The sequence below is a fragment of the Phacochoerus africanus genome, chromosome 6 (assembly GCF_016906955.1).
Source record: "Phacochoerus africanus isolate WHEZ1 chromosome 6, ROS_Pafr_v1, whole genome shotgun sequence".
Taxonomy (NCBI): Eukaryota; Metazoa; Chordata; class Mammalia; order Artiodactyla; family Suidae; genus Phacochoerus; species Phacochoerus africanus.
The window spans coordinates 28,499,928-28,515,968 of NC_062549.1; the positions used below are offsets into that span (position 1 = coordinate 28,499,928).

Consider the following 16,041-nt stretch of genomic DNA (forward strand, 5'->3'; position numbering starts at 1 on the left):
TTATGCACTGCAGCTGACCTTGTTTCTTTTTTCTTTTTCTGCCTCACAATTTGAAGTTTTTAACTTTTTATAATCATAGTTGTATTGATTTTTCAACTTAAATTTTCTTGTGGCATCTAACATGAAGACTCATAAACAAGATTACACACCACTAATAAAAAATAAGAAAGATTATTACTCAGAAGGCCTTAGGCTGTGATTCTACATGCAATTCATTTAATAAGTAAGCAAACAGTAGAATCTTCCTGCTCCCAGGCAGGGGTTGGGGCTGTGTCCAGTGTACAGAGGAAGAGAAAGCTGCATCTGTGACAAATTCTCCAGCCCTCTGGTGATCTCGAACAATTCAAATCCTCAGATTAGGAATTCTCCACTTCTTGGGCCCTCTGCGAACATGGAGTTACATTCCCCACTAACTACCTGCTTTCATGTTAGGTAAGATGGAAAAGAAATTGGGTGATGTGAAGGGAAGAGACAGCTAAAGTCAGGTTTTTGCTTTTTTTTTTTTTAATGTCAAATGTTTTTGTTCAGGGCTTTGCAGTCTATGATGGTTGATTTTATGTTTCGAATTGACTGAACTAAGGGACACCCATATAGTTGGTAAAACATTGCTTCTGGGTGTGTCTGTGAGGCTATGTCATTGTTTCCAGAAGAGATTAGAACTGTAAACTAAGGAGATCCTGCCACTTCACCTATATCAAATAGTCTTCATAGACAGTCTTTCAATTACATAATAACCCTAAAAATAGGCATCACAATTTCTTTTTATTATATGAAGGTGAGGCTCAGTAAAAACAGGTTAGTCACAAAAAAATGTTTTGGTTGGAGCTAAAGGGTTTTTTTTGGATAGCGGGGCACAACTGCAGCCTGAGAAAGTTCCGCTCCAGGGATTGAACCTGCACCATAGCTCTGACCTGAGCCACATCAGTGACAATGCCAGATCTTTAATTGCTAGGCCACCAGGGAACTCCCTTAATTCTGAAGTTTATGGGTTATTTTTTCTCTACAAAGGGAGATTTATGGAGCTCTGGGATGTTTCTCTTCCCCCACTGAACCATCTGCTCATCTAGGATGGGGACTTAAGCATAAGTCTTTTTTGCTCATGGTTGCATTCCCAGTGCCCATGACACTGTCTACGTGCCATTTTTTTTCTCACCACTTGAATGATGATGAAGATAAAATGATGAGCATTCCTCAAGAAAAAGAAAAGTATGCCTAGATGGATTGAAAATAATAATAATTCTCCAATAATAAATAATAATAAATTCCCTAAGAATTTATATTGGATAATTTGTGATTGCCTACCCCCCTCCCCTTTTTTTCTTTTTAGGGCTGCACCTGTGGCATATGGAAGTTCCTAGGTTAGGAGTAGAATCAGAGCTGCAGCTGCCAGCCTATGCCACAACCAAACACACAGGATCCGAGCCACGTCTATGACCTATACCACAGCTCATGGCAATGCTGGATCTTAACCCACTGAGTGAGGCTGGGGATTGAAACTGCATCCTCATGGATACTAGCTGGCTTCATTACCACTGAGCCACAGTGGGAACTCCTGTGATTGCCTCTCTTGATCTACTCTCTACTCCACCATTTGGAGTCTAGCCTGGGAAGACTGCATCAAGGGAACTCCTTTGCCATCTGGTTTCAGGTTGTTTTCAGCCAATGGGAGGCACTGGCACGAGATCAGCAGGCTGGTGGGGAGAGAAAGCAGAGTAATTTCTCCATCCTTTGGTTTTTTTTTTGCCTTTTCTAGGGCGGCTTCCTGCGGCATGTGGAGGTTCCCAGGCTAGGGGTCTAGAGCTGTAGCCACCGGCCTACACCAGAGCCACAGCAACACGGGATCCAAGCTGCAACTGAAACCTACACCACAGCTCATGGCAACGCCGGATCCTTAACCCGCTGAGCAAGGCCAGGGATTGAACCCGCAACCTTATGGTTCTTAGTCGGATTTGTTAACCACTGAGCCACGACGGGAACTCCAATTTCTCCATCCTTTGAAGGCATATTCCCATGGCTGCATCTTTCCAACTTGAGTCACAGCCCCTACAAAGAAATCTACCAAATATTTCCCAAATTTCAATAACTGCTTCTTCCCTCTATTTTTTTCAGGCCTGGAGGTAGCAACACCTATTTTTTTTTTTTTTACCCCACTCACATACTTATAAATAGTTATTTTATTAAACTCTCTTCAGTTTCCTATCTGAGCATGGCATCTGTTTTATCCCGGGTACCTGAATTATTTAGTAATGTTCATTAATCCACTTAACACATATTTATTGAACTCCAATTATATGTGTGTTATATGTAAGGCAGAGGGGAGTGGCTTTTTTTTTTTTTCCATTAGTTGTCAAATAATCTTTATTTTTCTTTGCAGTTCTTAGCTAGCTGGGCATTCCACCACACCACTGTTGATGTCATCTATGATGTCATGAGGGTGGTGGCCATCAACATCGCAGTCCACAGACTGGGCAGTCCCCAGGATCTCTTTAATGGTTCCAGAAAGTTCTCTAGCTAAAGATCAGTGCCGCATCTGTCCAGCAATGTTGACAATCTCATCAAAAGTGATATTTCCACTGTGCTTAATGTTTTTCTTCTTCTTTCTGTCTCTTGGTGGTTCCTTGACAGCTTTGATGATCAGGGCAGAGGCAGAAGGTATCACCTCCATCCAGGCTTGTCTGTTCTGAATGGTCAGTTTCACTGTAATTCTCAAATCCTTCCAATCATCAGTTGCCTTGGTGATGTCATCATCAACCTTTTTTGGAGACAGACTCAGGGGACCAATCTTGGGGGCCAGGACAGATGTAGCACTGACTTTTCCACCGGTACATCTCAGGTACATGACTTTGATCTGGTGGGGTCGAACTTGGGTGGCATGGTGGAGGTGGCTGATGTCAGATGAACCCGGATTCTGGGCGAAAGAAGAAAGTTGCACCTTGGCCTGGCAGGGAGGAGTGGCTTTTAGAAAGCTGATTATTCCCTTTTATGTAGATAATATTGTTTCCCCTCCTCCAACATGTCACCATGCAGGTAAATAAAAATGGGTAGTAAAAAGTTTTTCTTTTACTTTTTTTTGTTTTGTTTTCTACTCAACTATTAATAGTTATTTTACATGCCATGTAACATGGGATTGAAGAAAAGCCCCTTCCCCTAAAGGTCATTCTTTTTTCATACTCTAAGAAACCTGGTATGTATTCTATAGCACATAATTTGAACTAGTCACATTTCAGGTGTTTGAAATCCATGTTGACTAGTGGGTGCTGAATTGGTTCATGTTGCTCTGCCGCCTTGATGGAAATTTCTCTGTCATCTGTTTGGTTCAAGATTCTACCCTTATTGCATTTATCTGTTTATATAATCACTGCCTCAGAGATCTAATTTACTCCAGAGGAATTAGCTATTTTGATGATTTCAAATATTATATCTCTATATAGAATGTTTATGGACTCCATGAAGTCAATAGAACTCAACATAGTCTCCCATTATACCCAAAAAAGTGGCTTCCCCAATCTACAGATTTAATATGATCCCTATCAAATTACCCATGACATTTTTTTCACAGAACTAGGACAAATAATCCACAAATTTACACAGAACCACAAAAGACCCAGAATTGCTAAAGAAATACTGAGGGAAAAGAACAAAACTGGAGGCACAACCCTCCCAGACTTCAGACAATACCACAAAGCTACAGAAAGCAAAACAGCATGGCACAAAACAGACACATGCATCAATGGAATAGAATAGAGAGCCCAGAAATAAACCCACGCACCTACAGTCAATTAATCTTCAACAAAAGAAGCAAGAATATACAGTGAAGAAAAGACAATCTCTTCAATAAGTGATGCTTGGAAAACTGGACAGCTGAATGCAAAAGAATGAAATTAAAACATTCTCTTACACCATACACAAAAATAAACTCAAAATGAATTAAAGACCTAAATTTAAGATCATATAGGAAGAACACTCTTTAATATAAATTGCAGCAATAGTTTTTTGGACTTTCTTCTTCTTTTTTTTAATTTTTTTGCTTTTTAGGTCTGCACCTGAAGCATATGGAGGTCCTGAGGCTAGGGGTTGAATTGGAACTGTAGCCACCAGCCTACACCACAGCCACAGCAATGGCGGATCTGAGCAATGTTTGTGACCTACACCACAGCTCACGGCAATTCCAGATGCCTAACTCACTGGGCAAGGCCAGGGATTGAACCTGCATCCTCATGGATGCTAGTCAGATTCGTTAACTGCTTAGCTACGATGGGAACTCCCCAATTGCAGCAATAGTTTTTTGGATCCATCTCCTAGAGTAATGTAAATAAAAGCAAAAATAAACAAATGGGACCTATAAACTTAAAAGGCTTTGCACAGAAAAGGAAATCATAAACAAAACAATAAGACAACCTACAGACTGGGAGAAAATATTTGCAAACAATGCAACTGACAAGGGTTTAATTTTCAAAATATACAAAAGCTCATACAGCTTAGTATTAAGAAAACAAATAAACCCACCAAAAAATGGGCAGATGACTTCAATAGACATTTCTCCAAAGAGTACATGTAGATGGCCAACAGGTACATGCAAAGATACTAAATATTGCTAATTATTAGGGAAATGCAAATCAAAACTACAATGAGGTATCATCTTACACCAGTCAGAATGGTCATCATCAAAAAGTCTAAAAATGATAAATCCTAGAAAGGGTGCAAAGAAAAGGGAACCCTCCTATACTGTTGGTAGGAATGTAAATTGGCACAGCAGCTATGAAGACCAGTATGAAATTTCCTTTAAAAACTAAAAGTAGAGTTGCCATATGATCCAACAATCTTACTCCTGGGCGTATATCTGGAAAAGATGAAGACTCTAATTCAAAAAGATACTTGTACCCCAATGTTTACAGCAGCACTCTTTACAATAGCCAAGACATGGAAGTAACCTAAATGTCCATCAACAGATAAATGGATCAAGAAGATAAAATATATACAAATGGCCAAAAAGCACTTGAAACAATGCTCAACATGCCTGATTATTAGAGAAATGCAAATCAAAACTACCACGAGATACCACCTCACACCAGTCAGAATTAATAAGTCCACAAATAACAAATGCTGGAGGGGATGTGGAGAAAAGGGAACCCTCCTGCACTGTTGGAGGGGATGTAAGCTGGTACGACCACTATGGAGAACAGTATGGAGGTACCTTAGAAAATTATACATAGAACTACCATATGAGACAGCAATCCCATTCTTGGGCATATATCTGGACAAAACTCTACTTAAAAAAGACACACGCACCCACATGTTCATTGCAGCTCTACTCACAATAGCCAAGACATGGAATCAACCCAAATGTCCACTGATAGATGATTGTATCAGGAAGATGTGGTATATTTACACAATGCAACAATACTTGGCCATAAAAAAGAGCAAAATAATGCCATTTGCAGCAACATGGATGGAACTAGAGACTCTCACCCTGAGTGAAGTAAGTCAGAAAGAGAAAGACAAATACCATATGATATCACTTATATCTGGTATATAATATATAGCACAAAGGAACATTTCCACAGAAAAGAAACTCATGGATTTGGAGATGGAACATGTAATGTGAGAAAAAAGAATGTGTGTATGTATGTGTAACTGGGTCACCATGCTGTGCAGTAGAAAAAAAATAAAGAAATAAAAATTAAAAAAAATATATAATAAATATATATAAATATGTATACCATATATATTATATATATAAAATAAAAAGAATGAAATAATACCATTTGTGGCAACATGGATGGACATAGATATTACACTAAGTCAGACAAAGACCAATATCATATATCACTTATAAGTGGAATCTAAAAAAATAATACAAATGAATTTATTTACAAAACAGGAACAAACTGACAGACACAGAAAACAAATTTAGGGTTACCAAAGAGGGTAGGGAGTGGGGATGAATTAAAAAAAGAGAGTAGTTTCCTTTTTACTTTGTCATTTCTAGAACTGACATAGTATCAATCATCCAGTCGACAAAGGCTAAAAGTTTAAATTCTCACTAGTCTATTTCCATTCAACCAATTGCTTCCCTACCCTATGACTATGTTCAGAGAATAAACCCTCTTTGTACAGGTGACCCTTAAATAATCTGAATTTGAACTGCACAAGTCTCATTATACACAGATCTTTTCAGTAGTAAATACTACACTACTACGAGACATCAGTGGTTGGTTGAATCTGTGGATGCAGAGGAACTGCAGATTCAAGGGCCAAAAACTGTAGGCTCAGCTTGACCCTACAGTTGTTCAGGGGTCAACTATATTCCTATTTCAGACCCTTTGAGGATATTGTTATTTAATTTTTTAAGGTATGGCCATGATCTTGTTACACATTCTTCAGACATAGTCTAAAGCTCTATATTTTCTGCCAAAGGAGACTAGAGATTTTTTTAGTTTGGAATTCAAGGTGCTTTATAATGCTGTCTTTACCTCTATTCTTACCTCCTAGTACTTTCTTGAGTGTGACCTGTGTTCCGGGAAAACAAAAACATTTTCCCTCAACATTATTTGCAGTTTTCCCCCTTTTATGTCTTTTTACTATTGAATTCTCTACCTAGAATACTTTCCTCTTTTACCACCTGGCTCAGTTCTGCTCATACTCCTAGACACCATACAAAAGTCCCTTTGGTATCAACCATCCCCATACTCTTTACCTATTCTCTTAGAAAAACAAACTAAAAATGTGTTCTCCCACTCCTTGGAACATACAATTGACTTTGTTTTGCCTCTCTTATATTACTGGCTGACTTTTGCCTTGAAATAGATTGATTGTATATTTTTCATTCTAGTTTGTAAGTTTTTTTTTGGGGGGGGTGGTTATCTCACACATAGGAAGCCATGGAGGTAGATAAGATCATTCAGACTGAGGGTTTTGGAGAGCAAAGAAGTCCAAGTTGGTATCTTGACATATAATATTTGAGAATTAGGTGAAGAATAGGAGTCAAGAATTCTTAGGTATGGAATAAATGTCTTTCTACTGCTAGCATCTTCAAATCTAGGCAAAGTTAGCATTTCCCTGGTGTGCCCATTAGTTGAATTGAATCAGACTTTTAGGTTTTTTTTTTTTTTTTGTCTAAATAGATGCTAAGATAAGAATTTCTAGGAGTTCCCATCGTGGCACAGCAGAAACGAATCCAACCAGGATTCATGAAGTTGCAGGTTCAATCCCTGGCCTCACTCAGTGGATTAAGGATCCAGCGCTGCCATGAGCTGTGATGGAAGTCACCAACATGGCTCAGATCCACTGTGGCTGTGGCACAGACCAGCAGCTGTAGCTCTGATTCTACCCCTAGCCTGGGAACCTCCATATGCTGCAGGTGTGGCCCTAAAAAGTAAAAAAAAAAAAAAAAAAAAAAGGAAATTTCTAATATTGCTTTATCTTGCTATAGCAGATGTGTACCACTACTATAAGTTTTTTGTTTGTTTGTTTTTGTTTTTTGTTTGTTTTGTCTTTTTAGGGCCACACTCATGACATAAGGAAGTTCCCAGCCTAGGGATCAAATTGGAGCTATGGCTGCCAGCCTATACCACAGTCATAGCAATGCCAGATCTGAGTGGTGTCTGTGACTTACACCACAGCTCATGGCTATGCTGGATCCTTAACCCACTGAGCGAGGCCAGGGATTGAACTTGTGTCCTCATGGATTTTAGTAGGGTTCGTTATCACTGAGCCACGATGGGAACTCTCACTACAACATGTTGTAATTACTTTTATCATTTCTGTTCATTTTCCCCTTTTTCAATGAAATACACAGAGGTTTAAAAGGACATTTGCTCAAGTTTTGAAATAGGCTGTCTCTGATATGACATACGGGGACTTTTTCTTTTCTTGTATGATTCTCTATATTTTCAGCTTTTTAAAAATTTATTTTTACAATAAGCCTTTAAGTTTTTCCAATAATAAATATCAAGTTAAAAATAAAGACTATATCATGAAACTTTTTGGCTGAGCTGCCTTTTATTTTCTTTCCAAAACCATGCTTTTATGCCAAGACACATACTTCTTAAGATCAACGTAAAAAATAAAAGATAAAAATGGACTTCAGCCAAAACATGTAGGAGGCTGTCAGAAAGCACTATAGTTGCTTCTGATGAAAACCAGACTGAACCAAACTTTCTTGAAAACAGGTTTCTAAAGTGAGTCAGAAGTGATAGCAGACAGTTTCAATTGAGGGCAGTTCCTAGGGGCCCAGAGGAGACCACTCATATAGCAGCTTGGAGAGTAAGTTTATAGACTCTGGGGATTCTTTTAGAGGTTCCGTGTGGTGTCAGATGGGAATTCTTCATAAATAAGGTCTAAATTTCTAACTATTACTCCTAATGCTTAAGCATAGGAAAAACCTAAGTTTAGTAACAATGAAGGATGTTCCTCTCTAAAAATCACTGGAGACCAAACTTGTATGTCTGTTTACAGGTTTACCTCTTATTTACCCCTGTTTATCTTTGTTATAAAACAAAATTTTGAGACTCTAAAATTAGAATTAGCAGTTGGTATTATAGCACATTCATAAAGAATCACTAGTGAAATATCCTCACCTTATGCAAAAAGCTTGAGAATCATCTTCACTCTATTTGTGATAGGCAAGGAAGGAGGGAGATTACCAAGAATTGAGTGGATAAAACTCCTGAATACGAGGATGAAGCAGAAGGTAGGAGGAAGATCTGCACCTAAGACTTGGTGATTGAGGAAATCACTTCTGTTTTATGTCTCTAATGGAAGTAAGAATTTCAACAAGTCCCACATCCTATAGATAAAGTGCTATGCCAGAGCCATAGCAACGAGGGATCCGAGCCATGTCTGCAACCTACACCACAGCTCACAGCAACGCTGGATCCTTAACACACTGGAGCAAGGCCAGGGATCCAACCCTCAACCTTATGGTTCCTAGTCGGATTCGTTAACCACTGAGCCACGACGGGAACTCTGATAAGTACTTTTTAAGCTCTTATGTTTAGTGTATAATTTAACTTAAATGGAAAATGTTTAAAGCCATTTAATGATATCTTTTAATAATTGTGCGATTGCAATATAATTGTTCTTCCTATTGGTAAAGGTGAAAGAAAATGAAATTCAATATTAAATACTTTAAGAAGCATGGTTATAGTGGGAGGCCAATTCTACTAGTAAGCAAATCATAAAATTTTGTACAGCAACCAAATACAGAATGCAATTAAGCATACAACAGCTGTACATGTAATTAGTGGAAATTTACTTTTAGCTTGAAAAATAGGCATATAGAGGAGAGTCCTGAACTACGATTTTACTTGAATAAATCCTCCTAAAAAATATTATCCAAGCTGAGAAGAAATATAAAAACCAAAAAGAAAAAACAAGAGGCAAATAAGAAGTTCAATGAGTAGGAATGGGTAAATGGGGAAAAACAAAATCACCTCACATGTATTGAAAGCCAACTGGGAGCTGATACTGTGATGAGTACTTTGCATATGCTGCTATATTTAACTTCACAACAACCCACTGAGGTAAGTATTGTCATATATGTTTATAGACAAGATCATATGACTGGTATGTAATACTTCTGGGATTCAAATTTTAAATATCTCACTCCAAAGCCTATACTGGAATGGTTAGCTAGACTTAAGAGATACATGTAGTGATTAAAATTACAGTAAGAATATTTTGAGGAGGTACAAAAATTTTCCAAATCACCAATTCAAGAGACACTTTCTGCTATTAAATACTTTCTTATATCCTTATAACAATTCTACTTACATGTACAATTAAATCTCTGTGTATTATGTAATTAATATATTCATACATGCCATGGTCAGTGTTTGCAGAATGTACACTTTTTTGACACCATTTTAGCAGCAATCAAGGGATACATAAATGAACCCTCAGAGAACCTAAGTTTTATTAGGGGAAAAACATAATGGCAGATTTTGATCATTACAAGGTAGAACCATACAAAACTGCCACATTGGTGAATACTGGAATTTCATGTGGTTCAACATAGAAAATCTAAATGTTAAAGTATGTTTGGGGAACATGGCTACAGACAATCAGGACATATGTTCCTATTATTTGTACATTCTTATACATATTCCATTTAGGATCAGGTATCTGCTGAGTATTTTAAGAGAGCAGTCAGTCTGGGGAGGATTTTTACTTATAACAATAAATCTAATCAACATCTTAGGAATTACCCAATCTTTGGTTTAGATTTCTGATAAACTCTCAGGAGATGTTTGGCAATGTCTGAAGACATTTTTGGTTGTAACAACTAGGGGAGTGGTGCTATGGCATCAGTGAGTACATGCAAGATAGCCACTCATCATTCTCATATCCTGACAAAACACACAAGTTATTCTGCCAAAAACGTTAATAGAAATTTTTGAGAAATCCTGCACTGAACACAGGATTCTGTGTATCAGTAATTGGGAGAACACTATACAATTATATTTCCCAAGTCTTGGAGGTTAACTTTCCCCAAACACCCACTGCATATGTCTCTGCTGAGATGCTCAAACTTTATGGTGAGGAGGGAGGAGAAAAGTTGGCAGAGTGGAAGGACTCACCTCTTCCCTGTAAATAATATGCACACTGAAGTATTTCATATTCTCTATCTGGTCTTCTGTTTTTATTGTTGTCATTGTTGGGGGCCTTAGATATGTAATGGCTTAATCACAGATATCGTAAACCATTATAATTGATTTATGCCCGCTCTTATTTTTTTATTTTTTATTTTTTTGCCATTTCTTGGGCCACTCCCGCGGCATATGGAGGTTCCCAGGCTAGGGGTCGAATCGGAGCTGTAGCTGCCAGCCTAGGCTAGAGCCACAGCAACGCAGGATCCGAGCCGCGTCTGCGACCTACACCACAGCTCAGCTCACGGCAATGCCAGATCTTTAACCCACTGAGCAAAGCCAGGGATCGAACCCGCAACCTCATGGTTCCTAGTCGGATTCATTAACCACTGCGCCACGACGGGAACTCCCCCGCTCTTATTTTTAATTTTAGGTTAAATATTTGTCTCTATCCCCTACCTTGACCTCATTCTTCTTTCCTTACCATTTAGGCCAACTTGAATATATGTATATCAATGAATAATGTGCAGTATTTTTGCATTTTATTTTTATAGAAATTGAATTGTATTATTCTTCTCATTCTGCTTCTCCTCTTTAGACTCAGAATTATGTTTTAGACATCTAGTGTAGTGATATATGTAGAGTTTTTTCATACTTTTGACTGATGACTGCATTTTTGACATTTTACCTACTCATTGCTCCACTTATGGCCACATTGTTTCTAATGTGGAAACAATGCAGGGATGCAGATTTTTGCCCATGTCTCTTTTTGTGTCTGTGTAAAAGATTCTTTAGAGTATATTGCCAAGAATGTAATAGCTGTTTCATTTAATGCTGCCAAATTCCTATCCAAAATAGCTACATTATTTACACTTTCAGCAGTGCAAGAAAGTTTTCATTTTCTCTTACACTTCTTTAATTGTTCTCTTTCCCACAACCTAAATAGCCATTTTAGACCTTTTTTTTTTCTCCTGAAAACTCCAGCTTCCTGCCTTTAGGAAGGAGGTGAGGGAGCAAGCTGCAAACCCCTATCTGTGAGATAGTGTGGCTGGAGTAGAGAGGGAGAGAGGGACAGTGACAGATGATGAGACCAGAGAGTTGCTGGGCCCCACAATCTGTGAAGCCCTATGTATTACTGTAGTAGACCCTCTGGGGCTGCTCATGGCCCCCTTATCAGGCCCATGCAGTACTATGAGCACTCAGCAGACAGAAGCCATATGCCCTGGTAGGTCTTCTCCTTACACACAGCAAATGTGCACTGTGTTTATACATATAGGTGTTTTAAAGCTGGTCTCCTTGTCTCAGGGACTAGTTCTGTGAGCCATTCGTGCACCAAAGCTCCAATGCTGTGGATCAGACCAGGCAGACTATGCCTGAGAATACATCCTTTCAGCTCTTTCCCCTCTCTATCCTGTTTCACTCTCTCCTTTACAGGTCGCATTTGGGATTATACCTTCATTATATCACTTTTACAGGAACTCTCATCTCAGGCTTTGCCTTGAGAAAACCCAAACTAAGTTAGTCATTGTAAGAATTTTGACTTTTAGTCTATGAGTGAAATGGGAGCTGTTACAGGGTTTGAGAAGTGACATTGTTTGGCTTATATTTAGAATCACTCTCCTCACATTTGTGTCGAGACAAGACTATGAGAGAGAAAAGGGGGGAAAGCAGAGAATAGGAGGTTATTACAGAAAGCCATGTAAGAGATGATGGTGGCTAGATAGCAGTAAAGGTAGTGAGAGGCAATTGGTTTTTTAGAATAATCTGAAATATTATACATAATATCTTGATGGATCATATAAAATGCTGGCGTTAACTGTAAAGCATAATAGTGCACTCAGAGGGCTGGTTGATGAAGTGGTCTGTTTTCTGAAAAACAGTCTTTGTATTTCATTCTCCATAGAAACTGTAGTTAGTTAACCATCTGTTTGATTTTGATTCATTATCTCTTCACTATAAAGTTAGCAATTTTAAGAGTTCCTGCTGTGGAGCAGTGGGTTAAGAATCCAAGTGCAGCAACTTGGGTTGGTGGGGAGATGCATGTTTGATCCCTGGCACAGTGCAGTGGGTTAAAAATCCAGCATTGTCATAGCTGTGACATAGGTCGCACCTGCGGCTCAGAAAACATATGCTGCAGGTGCAGCTATTAATAAAAAAAGAAAAAAGTTATAGCAATTTTAAAAGGAGTTTTATTGGGATCAATTTCCTTTTGTTTAGATAAGCTACAAAGTATTTGTAAATTTTAAAGACCTGTACTAAAAAATCTAAAGACCTAAGTACAACTCACTGTTAGGCTAAAGGTCCTGTCAAAGAATCTATCTAAACCACTGATGTTTTCTACACTGGCCTTGGGATTAGATCTGTACCTCAGTGGGTATTTTACCTTCCATGTGCTTTATCCCTCAAATATATCTACAGAGATAGTTTCTACTTTTGTCCAGATCCCACGGCTTCCACTATAAATCTAATTTGAGATGAGGAAGCTTGAGTCTCATCATCTCTAGTTATAAACTATTGGGAGAAATGTGTGTGCTCAGATTCTGATCAAAGAGAATATTAGTAACCTGAGTGTTTAATTTCCTGCCTTGCATAGAGAAGAAAGTTAGGCACAAATCCTGTATGCATCTGTAGATCAACAGTTTCTGTTATTCTGTCAAGACCCCAAGTAGACAACAAATCACTCCTTCTTTTTCATTTTTAGTTTTACTTCCTTTTCTTTTCTTTTTCTTTTTTTTTTTTTTGTCTTTTTGTCTTTTCTAGTGCTGCTCCCATGGCATATGGAGGTTCCCAGGCTAGGGGTCTAATCGGAGCTGTAGCTGCCAGCCTACGCCAGGGCCACAGCAACGCTGGATCTGAGCCGCGTGTGTGACCTACATCACAGCTCACGGCAACACCAGATCCCTAACCCACTGAGCAAGGCCAGGGATTGAGCCCACAACCTCATGGTTCCTAGTCAGATTTGTTAACCACTGAGCCACGACAGGAACTTCTAGTTTTACTTCCTCTTCTACTCCTCATTCAACACTTCACTACCCCCACTGAATGTGAGAAATCAAGATTTAGGATGAATTCTTATCCTTTTAAAAGAACAACAACTTAAAATCATATCCCCGTTTGTCTTTTAAAGGGAGCAAAGCACAGGGAGTTAACTCAAAGAATATCATGTATATAGGAGAGGAATGTATATTTTTCTTGCTTACATGTTTCCAGGTAAGTTGAGAGGATGAAACCTTAGTAATTGAAACTTCAGAAGCTTCCATTTCCTTAGAATTTTGCACCTTCTTCTATTTTGCAATCTGTCTCACACACACATACACACACACACACAAAGTTCTAAGAAAGATCTCATATTGTTACTTTCAAATTTGTTATCTTCACAGGGTTAATGTAATTTAATTTCAGAATATAAATTTCCATAGATAAGTCAATAAACTGTTTACTATTCAAATAATAAATTTTATTGTATATCCTCAGAATTCTACCGAGGTCTCTGAAGGAACTATTAATCAAATATAAAAATTCAATGAATGCTGTGGTTTCAAATTAAATCCATATCTTGTTTATTAAGTGTGTACATAATAGTCACCACTTTAAGACTCACAAGCAGGCACTTAACAAATTTTTCTTTTCTTTTCTTTTTTCTTTTTGCTTTTAGGGCCGTAACTGTGACATACAGAAGTTTCCTGGCTAGGGGTTGAATTGGAGCTATGGTTGCCAGCCACAGCCACAGCCGTAGCCACAGCCACAGCAGTGCAAGATCTGAGGCTGTGTCTGCAACCTATACCACAGCTCATGGCAATGCCATATCCTTAATCCACCGAGCTAGGCCAGGGACTGAACCCACGTTCTCATGGATACTAGTCAGGCTTGTTTCTGCTGAGCCACAATGGGAACTCCCTTAATAAAATTTTTAATTGGTGATATATGCTTTGAGGAAATTTAAATCACCCTAGTGACAGTTATTCTCTTTTGCCTCCTGGCTTAACCACTTCTTGAGAAAAGTCTTAAAACTCTATCTCTTCTTTAAGCATAGTTTCTTCTCATATTTATGTCATACCGCTCAATATGTGATTTGGTGTCTATTTTGGGGCGAGACAGAATAATAGAATAGTAGATACAAGCGGAATTTATGGCTAATGTCTTTATACAATATAGGAAATCAAACTCTGATGTTACCAATGTTCTTTTATACAGAGTCTAAATCTACAGAGTTCATCCAATAGTTTATAACCTTGATGCTATCAGACTCCTCCATACCATATTATGTCTCCTTTTCCTTATTTATCTCAGCTATGCCTGCAAGAGGGCTGTAATCTGATTAAGTTGTCTTTCTCCCATACTTCTGTGATTCTTGGCTTAACAAGTTGCCCTGAGTAATAAATTCCCCTTAGCTGATGTTTTTCTAATGAAATGTAGAAATATGCCACAAATTTTTCTTTGAACACTGTAGCAGAGGAGGAAGTTGGCTGAGAGAATTTTACAAGGCACACTAGAATAAGTTCAGAGGTGAGAACAATTAATTTTGATCAAGGGAATTAGGGAGGCCATGAAGAAAATATTTCAACTATACAAAGATAAGGAAAACTTTAAGTGAAAAAGGGCATTATAGGCAGAAAACATCACAAGCAAAAATTATGAAGAGGCACTATTCTTGGTAGCTGAGGTAAGAGGTAGCAGATTAAAATACAAAGCTTTTGGATCCAGGCTGTTAAAGACCTTAAATGCCAGGCTGAGGGATCTGGATTGTAGTTTGGAAACTTAGTAATTATTTCTTAATATTGCTTTTGGTCCATTCTCTCTTTCATCTCCCTTTCTGGGACTCCAATTAAGCATATACTATACTTTTTACCTGATCTCAAATCTCTAATGCTCTGTTTTTGTGATTTCTATTTTGTATGTATAATCTTTATTATTTACTTTCTTCTGCTAAATTTGGATTTAATTTGTACTTCTTTTTCCAGTTCCTTAAGGTGTAAAGGTAGGTTTAGACTGAAGATCTTTCTTTTCTAATGTATACATTTATATCTGTAAATTTCCTTCTGAGCAACAGTTTTGTTATGTTCCATAAATTTTAGTGTGGTGTGTTATCATTTTCATTGATCTCTGAGTGTTTTATTTTTAAATTTTATTTAAAAAACGATTACTGATTTACAATGTGTCAATTTCTGCTGTAAAGCAAAGTGACCCAGTCATATATACATTCCTTTTCTCATATTATCTTCCATCATGTTTGATTTCTTTTTGACACTTTTGCTGCCTGAAAACATGTTGTTAAATTTCCACCTATTTGTGAATTTTCTACTTTTTCTCCTGTTATTGACTTCTCATTTAATTTCATTTTGGTTTGAGAAAATACTTTGTATAGTTTTATTATTCTTTAATTTATTGAGAACTTGTTTTATAGCCTAATATTAAGTCCATCATGGAGAATACTCCATGTGCACTTGACAAG

General features: G+C 37.9%; 1 pseudogene; it reads right to left on the reverse strand.

The window, feature by feature from the left end:
- Positions 1–2,340: 2,340 nt before the first annotated feature.
- On the reverse strand, positions 2,341–2,889 carry LOC125128771 (60S ribosomal protein L12-like; annotated as a pseudogene).
- Positions 2,890–16,041: the final 13,152 nt, after the last annotated feature.